Genomic DNA, 12862 nt, shown 5'->3' on the forward strand with positions numbered 1-12862 from the left:
TTGTCATCAAGAAGTGTTGGACTGAAGATTGTTTGTCTTCAAGTTGTGTTGGACTGAAGATTGTTTGTCATCAAGAAGTGTTGGACTGAAGATTGTTTGTCTTCAAGAAGTGTTGGACTGAAGATTGTTTGTCATCAAGAAGTGTTGGACTGAAGATTGTTTGTCTTCAAGTTGTGTTTGACTCAAGATTGTTTGTCATCAAGAAGTGTTGGACTGAAGATTGTTTGTCATCAAGAAGTGTTGGACTGAAGATTGTTTGTCTTCAAGTTGTGTTTGACTCAAGATTGTTTGTCATCAAGAAGTGTTGGACTGAAGATTGTTTGTCATCAAGAAGTGTTGGACTGAAGATTGTTTGTCTTCAAGTTGTGTTGGACTGAAGATTGTTTGTCATCAAGAAGTGTTGGACTGAAGATTGTTTGTCTTCAAGAAGTGTTGGACTGAAGATTGTTTGTCATCAAGTTGTGTTGGACTGAAGATTGTTTGTCTTCAAGAAGTGTTGGACTGAAGATTGTTTGTCATCAAGTTGTGTTTGACTCAAGATTGTTTGTCATCAAGAAGTGTTGGACTGAAGATTGTTTGTCTTCAAGTTGTGTTTGACTCAAGGTTGTTTGTCATCAAGAAGTGTTGGACTGAAGATTGTTTGTCATCAAGAAGTGTTGGACTGAAGATTGTTTGTCTTCAAGTTGTGTTGGACTGAAGATTGTTTGTCATCAAGAAGTGTTGGACTGAAGATTGTTTGTCTTCAAGAAGTGTTGGACTGAAGATTGTTTGTCATCAAGAAGTGTTGGACTGAAGATTGTTTGTCATCAAGAAGTGTTGGACTGAAGATTGTTTGTCTTCAAGTTGTGTTTGACTCAAGATTGTTTGTCATCAAGAAGTGTTGGACTGAAGATTGTTTGTCATCAAGAAGTGTTGGACTGAAGATTGTTTGTCTTCAAGTTGTGTTTGACTCAAGATTGTTTGTCATCAAGAAGTGTTGGACTGAAGATTGTTTGTCATCAAGAAGTGTTGGACTGAAGATTGTTTGTCTTCAAGTTGTGTTGGACTGAAGATTGTTTGTCATCAAGAAGTGTTGGAATGAAGATTGTTTGTCTTCAAGAAGTGTTGGACTGAAGATTGTTTGTCATCAAGTTGTGTTGGACTGAAGATTGTTTGTCATCAAGAAGTGTTGGACTGAAGATTTTTTGTCATCAAGTTGTGTTGGACTGAAGATTGTTTGTCATCAAGAAGTGTTGGACTGAAGATTGTTTGTCATCAAGAAGTGTTGGACTGAAGATTGTTTGTCTTCAAGTTGTGTTTGACTCAAGATTGTTTGTCATCAAGTTGTGTTGGACTGAAGATTGTTTGTCTTCAAGTTGTGTTGGACTGAAGATTGTTTGTCATCAAGAAGTGTTGGACTGAAGATTGTTTGTCTTCAAGTTGTGTTTGACTCAAGATTGTTTGTCATCAAGAAGTGTTAGACTGAAGATTGTTTGTCATCAAGAAGTGTTGGACTGAAGATTGTTTGTCTTCAAGTTGTGTTGGACTGAAGATTGTTTGTCATCAAGAAGTGTTGGAATGAAGATTGTTTGTCTTCAAGAAGTGTTGGACTGAAGATTGTTTGTCATCAAGTTGTGTTGGACTGAAGATTGGTTGTCATCAAGAAGTGTTGGACTGAAGATTGTTTGTCATCAAGTTGTGTTGGACTGAAGATTGTTTGTCATCAAGAAGTGTTGGACTGAAGATTGTTTGTCATCAAGTTGTGTTGGACTGAAGATTGTTTGTCATCAAGAAGTGTTGGACTGAAGATTGTTTGTCTTCAAGTTGTGTTGGACTGAAGATTGTTTGTCATCAAGAAGTGTTGGACTGAAGATTGTTTGTCTTCAAGAAGTGTTTGACTGAAGATTGTTTGTCATCAAGTTGTGTTTGACTCAAGATTGTTTGTCTTCAAGAAGTGTTGGACTGAAGATTGTTTGTCATCAAGAAGTGTTGGACTGAAGATTGTTTGTCTTCAAGAAGTGTTGGACTGAAGATTGTTTGTCATCAAGTTGTGTTGGACTGAAGATTGTTTGTCTTCAAGAAGTGTTGGACTGAAGATTGTTTGTCATCAAGTTGTGTTTGACTCAAGATTGTTTGTCATCAAGAAGTGTTGGACTGAAGATTGTTTGTCTTCAAGTTGTGTTTGACTCAAGATTGTTTGTCATCAAGAAGTGTTGGACTGAAGATTGTTTGTCATCAAGAAGTGTTGGACTGAAGATTGTTTGTCTTCAAGTTGTGTTTGACTCAAGATTGTTTGTCATCAAGAAGTGTTGGACTGAAGATTGTTTGTCATCAAGAAGTGTTGGACTGAAGATTGTTTGTCTTCAAGTTGTGTTGGACTGAAGATTGTTTGTCATCAAGAAGTGTTGGAATGAAGATTGTTTGTCTTCAAGAAGTGTTGGACTGAAGATTGTTTGTCATCAAGTTGTGTTGGACTGAAGATTGGTTGTCATCAAGAAGTGTTGGACTGAAGATTGTTTGTCATCAAGTTGTGTTGGACTGAAGATTGTTTGTCATCAAGAAGTGTTGGACTGAAGATTGTTTGTCATCAAGAAGTGTTGGACTGAAGATTGTTTGTCTTCAAGTTGTGTTTGACTCAAGATTGTTTGTCATCAAGTTGTGTTGGACTGAAGATTGTTTGTCTTCAAGTTGTGTTGGACTGAAGATTGTTTGTCATCAAGAAGTGTTGGACTGAAGATTGTTTGTCTTCAAGTTGTGTTTGACTCAAGATTGTTTGTCATCAAGAAGTGTTGGACTGAAGATTGTTTGTCATCAAGAAGTGTTGGACTGAAGATTGTTTGTCTTCAAGTTGTGTTGGACTGAAGATTGTTTGTCATCAAGAAGTGTTGGAATGAAGATTGTTTGTCATCAAGAAGTGTTGGACTGAAGATTGTTTGTCATCAAGTTGTGTTGGACTGAAGATTGGTTGTCATCAAGAAGTGTTGGACTGAAGATTGTTTGTCATCAAGTTGTGTTGGACTGAAGATTGTTTGTCATCAAGAAGTGTTGGACTGAAGATTGTTCGTCATCAAGTTGTGTTGGACTGAAGATTGTTTGTCATCAAGAAGTGTTGGACTGAAGATTGTTTGTCTTCAAGTTGTGTTGGACTGAAGATTGTTTGTCTTCAAGTTGTGTTGGACTGAAGATTGTTTGTCATCAAGAAGTGTTGGACTGAAGATTGTTTGTCATCAAGTTTTGTTGGACTGAAGATTGTTTGTCATCAAGAAGTGTTGGACTGAAGATTGTTTGTCTTCAGGTTGTGTTGGACTGAAGATTGTTTGTCATCAAGAAGTGTTGGACTGAAGATTGTTTGTCTTCAAGTTGTGTTGGACTGAAGATTGTTTGTCATCAAGAAGTGTTGGACTGAAGATTGTTTGTCTTCAAGAAGTGTTGGACTGAAGATTGTTTGTCATCAAGTTGTGTTTGACTCAAGATTGTTTGTCTTCAAGAAGTGTTGGACTGAAGATTGTTTGTCATCAAGTTGTGTTTGACTCAAGATTGTTTGTCATCAAGTTGTGTTGGACTGAAGATTGTTCGTCATCAAGAAGTGTTGGACTGAAGATTGTTTGTCTTCAAGTTGTGTTGGACTGAAGATTGTTTGTCATCAAGTTGTGTTTGACTCAAGATTGTTTGTCATCAAGTTGTGTTGGACTGAAGATTGTTTGTCATCAAGAAGTGTTGGACTGAAGATTGTTTGTCTTCAAGTTGTGTTGGACTGAAGATTGTTTGTCATCAAGAAGTGTTGGACTGAAGATTGTTTGTCTTCAAGTTGTGTTGGACTGAAGATTGTTTGTCATCAAGAAGTGATGGACTGAAGATTGTTTGTCTTCAAGTTGTGTTTGACTCAAGATTGTTTGTCATCAAGAAGTGTTGGACTGAAGATTGTTTGTCATCAAGAAGTGTTGGACTGAAGATTGTTTGTCTTCAAGTTGTGTTGGACTGAAGATTGTTTGTCATCAAGAAGTGTTGGAATGAAGATTGTTTGTCATCAAGAAGTGTTGGACTGAAGATTGTTTGTCATCAAGTTGTGTTGGACTGAAGATTGGTTGTCATCAAGAAGTGTTGGACTGAAGATTGTTTGTCATCAAGTTGTGTTGGACTGAAGATTGTTTGTCATCAAGAAGTGTTGGACTGAAGATTGTTTGTCATCAAGTTGTGTTGGACTGAAGATTGTTTGTCATCAAGAAGTGTTGGACTGAAGATTGTTTGTCTTCAAGTTGTGTTGGACTGAAGATTGTTTGTCTTCAAGTTGTGTTGGACTGAAGATTGTTTGTCATCAAGAAGTGTTGGACTGAAGATTGTTTGTCATCAAGTTTTGTTGGACTGAAGATTGTTTGTCATCAAGAAGTGTTGGACTGAAGATTGTTTGTCTTCAAGTTGTGTTGGACTGAAGATTGTTTGTCTTCAAGTTGTGTTGGACTGAAGATTGTTTGTCATCAAGAAGTGTTGGACTGAAGATTGTTTGTCTTCAAGAAGTGTTGGACTGAAGATTGTTTGTCATCAAGTTGTGTTTGACTCAAGATTGTTTGTCTTCAAGAAGTGTTGGACTGAAGATTGTTTGTCATCAAGTTGTGTTTGACTCAAGATTGTTTGTCATCAAGTTGTGTTGGACTGAAGATTGTTTGTCATCAAGAAGTGTTGGACTGAAGATTGTTTGTCTTCAAGTTGTGTTGGACTGAAGATTGTTTGTCATCAAGTTGTGTTTGACTCAAGATTGTTTGTCATCAAGTTGTGTTGGACTGAAGATTGTTTGTCTTCAAGTTGTGTTGGACTGAAGATTGTTTGTCATCAAGAAGTGTTGGACTGAAGATTGTTTGTCATCAAGAAGTGTTGGACTGAAGATTGTTTGTCTTCAAGTTGTGTTGGACTGAAGATTGTTTGTCATCAAGTTGTGTTTGACTCAAGATTGTTTGTCATCAAGTTGTGTTGGACTGAAGATTGTTTGTCATCAAGAAGTGTTGGACTGAAGATTGTTTGTCTTCAAGTTGTGTTGGACTGAAGATTGTTTGTCATCAAGTTGTGTTTGACTCAAGATTGTTTGTCATCAAGAAGTGTTGGACTGAAGATTGTTTGTCTTCAAGTTGTGTTGGACTGAAGATTGTTTGTCTTCAAGAAGTGTTGGACTGAAGATTGTTTGTCATCAAGTTGTGTTTGACTCAAGATTGTTTGTCATCAAGAAGTGTTGGACTGAAGATTGTTTGTCTTCAAGTTGTGTTTGACTCAAGATTGTTTGTCATCAAGAAGTGTTGGACTGAAGATTGTTTGTCATCAAGAAGTGTTGGACTGAAGATTGTTTGTCTTCAAGTTGTGTTTGACTCAAGATTGTTTGTCATCAAGAAGTGTTGGACTGAAGATTGTTTGTCATCAAGAAGTGTTGGACTGAAGATTGTTTGTCTTCAAGTTGTGTTGGACTGAAGATTGTTTGTCATCAAGAAGTGTTGGAATGAAGATTGTTTGTCTTCAAGAAGTGTTGGACTGAAGATTGTTTGTCATCAAGTTGTGTTGGACTGAAGATTGGTTGTCATCAAGAAGTGTTGGACTGAAGATTGTTTGTCATCAAGTTGTGTTGGACTGAAGATTGTTTGTCATCAAGAAGTGTTGGACTGAAGATTGTTTGTCATCAAGAAGTGTTGGACTGAAGATTGTTTGTCTTCAAGTTGTGTTTGACTCAAGATTGTTTGTCATCAAGTTGTGTTGGACTGAAGATTGTTTGTCTTCAAGTTGTGTTGGACTGAAGATTGTTTGTCATCAAGAAGTGTTGGACTGAAGATTGTTTGTCTTCAAGTTGTGTTTGACTCAAGATTGTTTGTCATCAAGAAGTGTTGGACTGAAGATTGTTTGTCATCAAGAAGTGTTGGACTGAAGATTGTTTGTCTTCAAGTTGTGTTGGACTGAAGATTGTTTGTCATCAAGAAGTGTTGGAATGAAGATTGTTTGTCATCAAGAAGTGTTGGACTGAAGATTGTTTGTCATCAAGTTGTGTTGGACTGAAGATTGGTTGTCATCAAGAAGTGTTGGACTGAAGATTGTTTGTCATCAAGTTGTGTTGGACTGAAGATTGTTTGTCATCAAGAAGTGTTGGACTGAAGATTGTTCGTCATCAAGTTGTGTTGGACTGAAGATTGTTTGTCATCAAGAAGTGTTGGACTGAAGATTGTTTGTCTTCAAGTTGTGTTGGACTGAAGATTGTTTGTCTTCAAGTTGTGTTGGACTGAAGATTGTTTGTCATCAAGAAGTGTTGGACTGAAGATTGTTTGTCATCAAGTTTTGTTGGACTGAAGATTGTTTGTCATCAAGAAGTGTTGGACTGAAGATTGTTTGTCTTCAGGTTGTGTTGGACTGAAGATTGTTTGTCATCAAGAAGTGTTGGACTGAAGATTGTTTGTCTTCAAGTTGTGTTGGACTGAAGATTGTTTGTCATCAAGAAGTGTTGGAATGAAGATTGTTTGTCATCAAGTTGTGTTGGACTGAAGATTGTTTGTCATCAAGAAGTGTTGGACTGAAGATTGTTTGTCTTCAAGTTGTGTTGGACTGAAGATTGGTTGTCATCAAGAAGTGTTGGACTGAAGATTGTTTGTCATCAAGTTGTGTTGGACTGAAGATTGTTTGTCATCAAGAAGTGTTGGACTGAAGATTGTTTGTCATCAAGAAGTGTTGGACTGAAGATTGTTTGTCTTCAAGTTGTGTTTGACTCAAGATTGTTTGTCATCAAGTTGTGTTGGACTGAAGATTGTTTGTCTTCAAGTTGTGTTGGACTGAAGATTGTTTGTCATCAAGAAGTGTTGGACTGAAGATTGTTTGTCTTCAAGTTGTGTTTGACTCAAGATTGTTTGTCATCAAGAAGTGTTGGACTGAAGATTGTTTGTCATCAAGAAGTGTTGGACTGAAGATTGTTTGTCTTCAAGTTGTGTTGGACTGAAGATTGTTTGTCATCAAGAAGTGTTGGAATGAAGATTGTTTGTCATCAAGAAGTGTTGGACTGAAGATTGTTTGTCATCAAGTTGTGTTGGACTGAAGATTGGTTGTCATCAAGAAGTGTTGGACTGAAGATTGTTTGTCATCAAGTTGTGTTGGACTGAAGATTGTTTGTCATCAAGAAGTGTTGGACTGAAGATTGTTCGTCATCAAGTTGTGTTGGACTGAAGATTGTTTGTCATCAAGAAGTGTTGGACTGAAGATTGTTTGTCTTCAAGTTGTGTTGGACTGAAGATTGTTTGTCTTCAAGTTGTGTTGGACTGAAGATTGTTTGTCATCAAGAAGTGTTGGACTGAAGATTGTTTGTCATCAAGTTTTGTTGGACTGAAGATTGTTTGTCATCAAGAAGTGTTGGACTGAAGATTGTTTGTCTTCAGGTTGTGTTGGACTGAAGATTGTTTGTCATCAAGAAGTGTTGGACTGAAGATTGTTTGTCTTCAAGTTGTGTTGGACTGAAGATTGTTTGTCATCAAGAAGTGTTGGACTGAAGATTGTTTGTCTTCAAGAAGTGTTGGACTGAAGATTGTTTGTCATCAAGTTGTGTTTGACTCAAGATTGTTTGTCTTCAAGAAGTGTTGGACTGAAGATTGTTTGTCATCAAGTTGTGTTTGACTCAAGATTGTTTGTCATCAAGTTGTGTTGGACTGAAGATTGTTCGTCATCAAGAAGTGTTGGACTGAAGATTGTTTGTCTTCAAGTTGTGTTGGACTGAAGATTGTTTGTCATCAAGTTGTGTTTGACTCAAGATTGTTTGTCATCAAGTTGTGTTGGACTGAAGATTGTTTGTCATCAAGAAGTGTTGGACTGAAGATTGTTTGTCTTCAAGTTGTGTTGGACTGAAGATTGTTTGTCATCAAGAAGTGTTGGACTGAAGATTGTTTGTCTTCAAGTTGTGTTGGACTGAAGATTGTTTGTCATCAAGAAGTGATGGACTGAAGATTGTTTGTCTTCAAGTTGTGTTTGACTCAAGATTGTTTGTCATCAAGAAGTGTTGGACTGAAGATTGTTTGTCATCAAGAAGTGTTGGACTGAAGATTGTTTGTCTTCAAGTTGTGTTGGACTGAAGATTGTTTGTCATCAAGAAGTGTTGGAATGAAGATTGTTTGTCATCAAGAAGTGTTGGACTGAAGATTGTTTGTCATCAAGTTGTGTTGGACTGAAGATTGGTTGTCATCAAGAAGTGTTGGACTGAAGATTGTTTGTCATCAAGTTGTGTTGGACTGAAGATTGTTTGTCATCAAGAAGTGTTGGACTGAAGATTGTTTGTCATCAAGTTGTGTTGGACTGAAGATTGTTTGTCATCAAGAAGTGTTGGACTGAAGATTGTTTGTCTTCAAGTTGTGTTGGACTCAAGATTGTTTGTCTTCAAGTTGTGTTGGACTGAAGATTGTTTGTCATCAAGAAGTGTTGGACTGAAGATTGTTTGTCATCAAGTTTTGTTGGACTGAAGATTGTTTGTCATCAAGAAGTGTTGGACTGAAGATTGTTTGTCTTCAAGTTGTGTTGGACTGAAGATTGTTTGTCTTCAAGTTGTGTTGGACTGAAGATTGTTTGTCATCAAGAAGTGTTGGACTGAAGATTGTTTGTCTTCAAGTTGTGTTGGACTGAAGATTGTTTGTCATCAAGAAGTGATGGACTGAAGATTGTTTGTCTTCAAGTTGTGTTTGACTCAAGATTGTTTGTCATCAAGAAGTGTTGGACTGAAGATTGTTTGTCATCAAGTTGTGTTTGACTCAAGATTGTTTGTCATCAAGTTGTGTTGGACTGAAGATTGTTTGTCATCAAGAAGTGTTGGACTGAAGATTGTTTGTCTTCAAGTTGTGTTGGACTGAAGATTGTTTGTCATCAAGAAGTGTTGGACTGAAGATTGTTTGTCTTCAAGTTGTGTTGGACTGAAGATTGTTTGTCATCAAGAAGTGATGGACTGAAGATTGTTTGTCTTCAAGTTGTGTTTGACTCAAGATTGTTTGTCATCAAGAAGTGTTGGACTGAAGATTGTTTGTCATCAAGAAGTGTTGGACTGAAGATTGTTTGTCTTCAAGTTGTGTTGGACTGAAGATTGTTTGTCATCAAGAAGTGTTGGAATGAAGATTGTTTGTCATCAAGAAGTGTTGGACTGAAGATTGTTTGTCATCAAGTTGTGTTGGACTGAAGATTGGTTGTCATCAAGAAGTGTTGGACTGAAGATTGTTTGTCATCAAGTTGTGTTGGACTGAAGATTGTTTGTCATCAAGAAGTGTTGGACTGAAGATTGTTTGTCATCAAGTTGTGTTGGACTGAAGATTGTTTGTCATCAAGAAGTGTTGGACTGAAGATTGTTTGTCTTCAAGTTGTGTTGGACTCAAGATTGTTTGTCTTCAAGTTGTGTTGGACTGAAGATTGTTTGTCATCAAGAAGTGTTGGACTGAAGATTGTTTGTCATCAAGTTTTGTTGGACTGAAGATTGTTTGTCATCAAGAAGTGTTGGACTGAAGATTGTTTGTCTTCAAGTTGTGTTGGACTGAAGATTGTTTGTCTTCAAGTTGTGTTGGACTGAAGATTGTTTGTCATCAAGAAGTGTTGGACTGAAGATTGTTTGTCTTCAAGAAGTGTTGGACTGAAGATTGTTTGTCATCAAGTTGTGTTTGACTCAAGATTGTTTGTCTTCAAGAAGTGTTGGACTGAAGATTGTTTGTCATCAAGTTGTGTTTGACTCAAGATTGTTTGTCATCAAGTTGTGTTGGACTGAAGATTGTTTGTCTTCAAGTTGTGTTGGACTGAAGATTGTTTGTCATCAAGTTGTGTTTGACTCAAGATTGTTTGTCATCAAGTTGTGTTGGACTGAAGATTGTTTGTCTTCAAGTTGTGTTGGACTGAAGATTGTTTGTCATCAAGAAGTGTTGGACTGAAGATTGTTTGTCATCAAGAAGTGTTGGACTGAAGATTGTTTGTCTTCAAGTTGTGTTGGACTGAAGATTGTTTGTCATCAAGTTGTGTTTGACTCAAGATTGTTTGTCATCAAGTTGTGTTGGACTGAAGATTGTTTGTCATCAAGAAGTGTTGGACTGAAGATTGTTTGTCTTCAAGTTGTGTTGGACTGAAGATTGTTTGTCATCAAGTTGTGTTTGACTCAAGATTGTTTGTCATCAAGTTGTGTTGGACTGAAGATTGTTTGTCATCAAGAAGTGTTGGACTGAAGATTGTTTGTCTTCAAGTTGTGTTGGACTGAAGATTGTTTGTCATCAAGTTGTGTTTGACTCAAGATTGTTTGTCATCAAGAAGTGTTGGACTGAAGATTGTTTGTCTTCAAGTTGTGTTGGACTGAAGATTGTTTGTCATCAAGAAGTGTTGGACTGAAGATTGTTTGTCTTCAAGTTGTGTTGGACTGAAGAAGCGGAGTTCTCTTTCTGATGGCCAGCTAAGGAAAAGAAGCATCTAGTCCAAGGACGGCTTTTGGAAGATTCAAGCCAGGAAGCTGAGCACACCTGCTCTGTCTGGGCAGGTAAGAGGCTCTCCAGCCCACCTTTACAATTCTCACCTTTACCTGCAGCACATGGACTGTACTGCCATCCTTTTTCCAAGAACTTTGATTGATTGATTGAAACTTTTATTAGTAGATTGCACACTACAGTACATATTCCCTACATCCATCCATCCATTTCTACCGCTTATTTCCTTTGGGGTCGCGGGGGGCGCTGGTGCTTATTTCAGCTACAATCGGGCGGAAGGCGGTGTACACCCTGGACAAGTCGCCACCTCCTCACAGGGTCAATATTTTATGTATTTATTTATTTTTAAGTAATGGACATTATCTTCACCAGACCAGGTTGAGAATAAAATGTGATTGTTTAAAGGGTTCTTAAAGGGGAACATTATCAGCAGACCTATGTAAGCATCAATATATACCTTGATGTTGCAGAAAAAAGACCATCTATTTTTTTAACCGATTTCCGAACTCTAAATGGGTGAATTTTGGCGAATTAAACGCCTTTCTATTTATCGTTCTCGGAGCATTTCATGGTACATTTACACCATTGTCTATGCATTTGAATATTTGTAAACATGCTACTTATCCAGGGTGTACCCCGCCTTACAATCTAACATAATAGTGAGAGTCCAGTCCATAGTGGATCTAACATAATAGTGTGAGAGTCCAGTCCATAGTTGATCTAACATAATAATGAGAGTCCAGTCCATAGTGGATCTAACATAATAGTGAGAGTCCAGTCCATAGTGGATCTAACATAATAATGAGAGTCCAGTCCATAGTGGATCTAACATAATAGTGAGAGTCCAGTCCATAGTTGATCTAACATAATAGTGAGAGTCTAATCCATAGTGCGCAACCCGAGGGTCCCTGGTTCAAATCCCACCTAGTACCAACCTCGTCACGTCCGTTGTGTCCTGAGCAAGACACTTCACCCTTGCTCCTGATGGGTGCTGGTTGGCGCCTTGCATGGCAGCTCCCTCCATCAGTGTGTGAATGTGTGTGTGAATGGGTAAATGTGGAAGTAGTGTCAAAGCGCTTTGAGTACCTTGAAGGTAGAAAAGCGCTATACAAGTACAACCCATTTATCATTCATTTAACATAATAGTGTGAGAGTCCAGTCCATAGTGGATCTAACATAATAGTGAGAGTCCAGTCCATAGTGGATCTAACATAATAGTGAGAGTCCAGTCCATAGTGGATCTAACATAATATTGAGAGTCTAGTCCATAGTGGATTTAACATAATAGTATGAGAGTCCAGTCCATAGTGGATCTAACATAGTAGTGAGAGTCCAGTCCATAGTGGATCTAACATAATAGTGTGAGAGTCCAGTCCATAGTGGATCTAACATAATAGTGTGAGAGTCCAGTTCATAGTGGATCTAACATAATAGTGAGAGAGTCCAGTCCATAGTGGATCTAACATAATAGTGTGAGAGTCCAGTCCATAGTGGATCTAACATAATAGTGAGAGTCCAGTCCATAGTGGATCTAACATAATAGTGTGAGAGTCCAGTCCATAGTGGATCTAACATAATAGTGTGAGAGTCCAGTCCATAGTGGATCTAACATGATAGTGAGAGTCCAGTCCATAGTGGATCTAACATAATAGTGAGAGTCCAGTCCATAGTGGATCTAACATAGTAGTGAGAGTCCAGTCCATAGTGGATCTAACATAATAGTGAGAGTCCAGTCCATAGTGGATCTAACATAATAGTGTGAGAGTCCAGTCCATAGTGGATCTAACATAATAATAAGAGTCCAGTCCATAGTGGATCTAACTTAATAGTGAGAGTCCAGTCCATAGTGGATCTAACATAATAGTGAGAGTCTAGTCCATAGTGGATCCAACATAATAGTGAGAGTCTAGTCCATAGTGGATCTAACATAATAGTGTGAGAGTCCAGTCCATAGTGGATCTAACATAATAGTGAGAGTCCAGTCCATAGTGGATCTAACATAATAGTGAGAGTCCAGTCCATAGTGGATCTAACATAATAGTGAGAGTCTAGTCCATAGTGGATCCAACATAATAGTGTGAGAGTCCAGTCCATAGTGGATCCAACATAGTAGTGAGAGTCCAGTCCATAGTGGATCTAACATAATAGTGAGAGTCCAGTCCATAGTGGATCTAACATAATAGTGTGAGAGTCCAGTCCATAGTGGATCTAACATAGTAGTGAGAGTCCAGTCCATAGTGGATCCAACATAATAGTGAGAGTCCAGTCCATAGTGGATCTAACATAATAGTGTGAGAGTCCAGTCCATAGTGGATCTAACATAATAGTGAGAGTCCAGTCCATAGTGGATCTAACATAATAGTGAGAGTCCAGTCCATAGTGGATCTACCATAATAGTGTGAGAGTCCAGTCCATAGTGGATCTAACATAATAGTGTGAGA

The 12862-nt window shown here is 37.9% G+C and overlaps 1 protein-coding gene across 4 annotated transcripts in view; it reads left to right on the forward strand.

Moving 5' to 3' along the window:
* p2ry1 (purinergic receptor P2Y1) overlaps window positions 1–12862 on the forward strand; it is a 107736-nt gene that overhangs the window by 65403 nt on the left and 29471 nt on the right. Inside the window, exon 1 of one of the 4 annotated variants that reach the window (XR_009802638.1) lies at window positions 10172–10474. The exons of the other annotated variants lie outside the window; for them this stretch is intronic. The gene's annotated coding sequence lies outside the window, so the exon portion shown is untranslated. Of the gene's footprint in view, window positions 1–10171; window positions 10475–12862 lie in introns of those variants that run through there. 4 annotated transcript variants of the gene reach the window in all.

The sequence above is a fragment of the Nerophis ophidion genome, linkage group LG18 (assembly GCF_033978795.1).
Source record: "Nerophis ophidion isolate RoL-2023_Sa linkage group LG18, RoL_Noph_v1.0, whole genome shotgun sequence".
Lineage (NCBI taxonomy): Eukaryota > Metazoa > Chordata > Actinopteri > Syngnathiformes > Syngnathidae > Nerophis > Nerophis ophidion.